This window comes from Acyrthosiphon pisum, chromosome A1, assembly GCF_005508785.2.
Source record: "Acyrthosiphon pisum isolate AL4f chromosome A1, pea_aphid_22Mar2018_4r6ur, whole genome shotgun sequence".
Classification (NCBI taxonomy): domain Eukaryota; kingdom Metazoa; phylum Arthropoda; class Insecta; order Hemiptera; family Aphididae; genus Acyrthosiphon; species Acyrthosiphon pisum.
The window spans coordinates 10,677,579-10,683,231 of NC_042494.1; positions in this window are offsets into that span (position 1 = coordinate 10,677,579).

Sequence of the window (5,653 nt, forward strand, 5' to 3'; positions counted from 1 at the left end):
CATTAACTTGCCCAGCCTTGATAAATATATATACTAGTAGCGATTCGCGCCTTAATACCAGGGGCGTACATAGTGGGGGGAGGGGGGGTGTTCATATTATTATTATTATTATTTTATAATTATTGCTTCTATATGACGTACAACTTGTAAAAACGCCTCCTGATAATATTATATTGACATTATCGGCAAAACATTGTAAGAAACATAATATTTTCAATATTTATATAGCTATAAAAATGTAAAATTTTCTACATTTTTAAGTATAATATAATTTGCAAATTTTTGTAGTTTAAGAAGATGTCAGCGCACTATTTGTATTCTCTATCTGGCCCATGACAAGACGCATTCACGCAGAATAATTTCATTTTTTCTATATTTTTTTATTAATCTTAGAGTAAAATCACCCATTACAAAAATGATAGAGAGTAATATTTTTGAAGGAATGTCTCATATTAATTTGTCAAAATGTTGCCTCAATACAATTTAAACAGCATTATTTAAATGTACAACATTTTTTTGTTTATTTTAAAAGTCGAATACAAAGTCAAATAATAATAAAATATAAAATCGATAAGTCATTCCCTTAAAAATATTATTCCCTGTAATAGATGATTTTACTGGAAAATTACTTAAAAAATTAGAAAAAAACGTTTCTGCGTTAATGGTGTCAGACGTCAGTGAAGTTGGTCCCCCAACATTGTCCGATCAATTTCAAACCTACACAAATATTTTGCAATAATTTGCAAATCTATTTTTAGAATTTGCAAAAGTCAACTTAATCTGTGGGAGTGGTTTCAAAATTGGGGGCAACTTCACGTAGCCTCCCCCCCCACATCTTCCGATCGATCTCAAACCGATGCCAATATTTTGAAAATAGTTTGAAATAATTTGCAAACTCGTTTTCAGAATTTGCAAATCACTCGCTACCCCGCAACTTCCATTTTAGAGTTAGGGAACAACCCTACCTACGCATCGTTAGGTGACAGACAGAGAACGAAATTTATGATTGAATTTGTTTAAACATTATTGTAACGATTTATCTACCTATTTGTACATAAGGTAGGTTCCGAAAAAAATCTTTCATAAAGTAGGTATGATTTATAGTAAGTAAATTGTAATTAAATATTAAAAATATATATATATACCTACCTAATGGTCTTTGTTTTAAGTTTAATTAATATATTAAGTACAATGTGATTATTTGACTAGTTAATTATTTATGTTAGGTAATGATTTAAACTGCTTACAATATTAAGTGTGAGATTGACTAATCCATTTTTTTGTATTTACTACTATTTACCTGACGTTGCTGTAACTTCTGATATTATTTTATTACAACGATTTTATATATTTATGAGATTTGATGTTAGCTATTGCAAAATAAAATACTCGTAGACGTTATAAGTTATTTTTAAATATATATTAACACCTTATAAAGTGTTTTTTTTTTGTGTTTTATAAAATAATAATATGTACCTACGTGTGTGAAGTTATCGTATTATTCTAGAGGTAACCACATATATTTTAAATAGTCACTATTTATAAATAATTTATTTCAATTTGTTGCTCAATCATACCCGAATTGTATTAAGACGATTTATAAATGTATTGGACCATTCAAAAATATTTTAAGGATTATTAGTATATTGAGTATCATGCATTCATGCTGTATGATCACACAATATATATTTTATTCTGTGATATAATACTATAATCACATATCGCGCTTACTCCTAATATGGTAAACAGTACAAATATAAAACTAAATCACGGACAAAAATATTATACAGGATTGATCACGAAATTATTATTATAGTTCCCAAATAATATTGGTTGGGAGGAGTACGGGAGTATTATTTTTATTTACGATATTATAATTTATAGTCTATGATGATATTCACCAAGACATATAACGCAGTGTACACCACCTAACAATCAACATTTGTGCACCGGTCTCCCACACCCTCCAACCATTCATGTCGACAGTCCTATATATCTATATACCTGTATATTATCTTGTTTGCAATCTAAATATAACAATTAATACTAATAAATTGTAGTATTGAAATTATTACGTAAGAATAAAAATAAAATTTCAAATTAATTTAGGTACTTTGATATATACGCATTTATGTGAACTGTGCAAGTCATGCTGCTAACTCAATTAATTTATCTCAACAAACACAATTTGACTACCTATTCATTAGTATTTATTAGTTATTAAATATATGTGAAGATACCACCGCCCGCGCTTCCACTGCCCACACCAATGTTTTCGATACTATTACTTTAAGAAAGTATAGGAAAAAATAATATGAGTTGTATATAGACAATACAACTGCATAATGAGTAACAACACGTAATATTTTTATCAATTAATCATTTAATATTATAATATTGAATTCCTACTATCTAATTGAATTTTTATATTTTTAAATGTTTAATATAATACTATTAACTCCGACATTCTGATATACGATATACCTATATCTACACAGGGCCGGCGTTATACAATTTTGTCGTGGGGGAGGGGGGGGGGGGGTGTGAGATCAAGTATTGCCGACTGAAATTTAATTTATGCTGACTCATAATTTCTAAAAAAAAAAACTACGTGAAGTATAAAAATTCCTGGTTTTTCTGTGTTAAGGTGAAGTAAAATAGTTAAAACAAAAACAAAATATGGAACTAAAACATTTTAAACCATTTTATGCATAGTTAAAATATTTGTTACTTGTATTTCATACAGATGTAAAGATACAAGGCTGTCGGAACTATTTTAAGATCTAAAAAATAAGTCATGTATGAATAAATCAATCAGTGTTTGTCAATAACTCAAAAAATTAAGTAAATAATAAGAATTTTTTTAATTTAGCAGACGGCAGATGGCAGTATATCATAATTAACAATAATATTACCAGATTACCTGAAGTATAAAATATGAATATTGTATTTCACATTTATTTATTATGTGTTATAAACAAATTTAATAATTAATATTTTGTATAAAAAATGTTTATTACACTGCCATGTTACATGTGTAATTACTAATTACTTATTAATTAATTAACTTATCATAAATTGAAAATGTAAAAGCTAAAATAACAATTACTCATTCCACACAATGCCACATTCCATGCATTCAAGTTTAATTTGTTTCCGTTTAGAAGAATACATTTTTAAAAAAAATTAAAAAAATTCAGCCCGTTAGGTACAAACATTACAATTAGGTTTACACATTAGTACATTACACTTATTTTGATGGTTTTAATCAAATCAATACATCGTCAAATAGTCGAATCATCGAATAGATAACAATATTTAATAAAATAGTATGTAATTCTATAATTCGATTTTTATTTTCCTGCACGGCCTTCTTGTGATATAAACCACCAATCACCAATCATTGTAATAATAACAAAAGATTATATACGAGTACTTGAGATAGGTATTGCCGAATGCCGATTAGCGATGGCAATGATATGCCGACGGACTTAACGTTGTACAACGTAACAAATATATATTAATATATTATAGTATTATAATACGGGTCCTTACTCCTACAATATTAGTCAGCAGTATTTAGATTTCTAAATCGGTAAGTTCTCAACTGCCGACTGCCGGGACCCGTTCCTATATTAAATATTATATTTTTTTTTTTTCAAAAAGTAAAATTTCCAACGGACAACGGCTCCATGAAATTGCCGACTGATAATTACAAAAAATTTAACGGGGGGTGTGACGATCCACCATACCCCCATTGCCGCCGGCCCTATATCTATATTGTCTATAGGGTATGATTAAAATGATTATTTTTTATTTATTTTTCTTATCTTGACATTAATATAATATGCTTGTATCGTCGTTGATTTTTTTTATCGATAAAGTAAAATACAATTTTTAGTGTCTGTCATTCGTATTACGGTATCCATCACGTGATTACGTGTACTTATTGATTTTGATTTATTTGATTTAATATTGATTTATAATATTATCATTTGGATTCCGTGTTTGTAAAATGAACAAGAAAAAAGTAAGTAATTATTAATTGTTTATACTTTATAAATTATATAATTTTAAGTTTTAATAGATCTAGAAGTAAAAAATAATAAATAATTATCATAAGGCCGGACTATAATTTAACAATCAATAATACAATGTAAGATTTTTATCGATTTTGATAAAATAACGATTTTTTTTCTCAAACGATTCATTTGTAATACTCGCTTGTAATTAAAAAAAATTTAAAAAAAGGCGGGTAAGTCGTGGATGTCGCTCTGCTGTACAGTAGGTTACAAGTGGGTTACTGTAATGGATGGAATTAAATTTGAATCCAATGATATTATATCATTGTATACGAAAAACGATTCTGAACGGAGATGATTTGTCAGTCTAGGATATATTATTTTTAAAGAAAAACTTATGGAGAACCTTGTACCAAATTTTAAAAACTTAGTTATAAAAGAAAAAATTTTTACGATTTTTCAACCACTAAATTACTTGCAAATTTTCGCAATTTTGACATATTTCGTATAAATTTGAACTTTAAATGCTTATAAATAAAAATTGTGACAATGTATTCCTTTTATTTTGCAACTGCTATTGTAAAAATATCTTAGGAGCCTTGTATTAAATTTCCAAATCTTAGAATTAAAAAGAAAAACTTTTATGAATTTCTGTCTAAGATAATTTGAACATTGCCGTAATTTTTACGTATTTAGTCAAAATTTGAACTTTAAATGCTTATAAAAAAAAAATCGTGACTATATATTTCTTTTATTTTTCAATTGCTATTGTAAAAATATATTATGAGCCTTGTATTAAATTTTGAAATCTTAGATATAAAAGGAAAATTTTTTATGAATTTCTAGCATAAAATAATTTACGAATTTTCGTGATTTTTACATAATATGTTGTCAAAATTTGAACTTTAAATGCTTATAAATAAAAATTGTGACAATGTATTCCTTTTATTTTGCAACTGCTATTGTAAAAATATGTTAGGAGCCTTGTATTAAATTCCAAATCTTAGAATTAAAAAGAAAAACTTTTATGAATTTCTGTCTAAGATAATTTGAACATTGCCGTAATTTTTACGTATTTAGTCAAAATTTGAACTTTAAATGCTTATAAAAAAAAAATCGTGACTATATATTTCTTTTATTTATCAATTGCTATTGTAAAAATATATTATGAGCCTTGTATTAAATTTTGAAATCTTAGATATAAAAGGAAAATTTTTTATGAATTTCTAGCATAAAATAATTTACGAATTTTCGTGATTTTTACATAATATGTTGTCAAAATTTGAACTTTAAATGCTTATAAATAAAAATTGTGACAATGTATTCCTTTTATTTTGCAACTGCTATTGTAAAAATATGTTAGGAGCCTTGTATTAAATTTCCAAATCTTAGAATTAAAAAGAAAAACTTTTATGAATTTCTGTTTAAGATTATTTGAACATTGCCGTAATTTTTACGTATTTAGTCAAAATTTGAACTTTAAATGCTTATAAAAAAAAATTGTGCCTATGTATTTTTATAATTTTTGAATGGGAACAAGAACAACATATGTGGACCCTTCTATTAAATTTTCAAGTATTTTTTCCCAGCTAATTTTTTTTTATCAACATTTATAAAAAAAAAATCAAAAA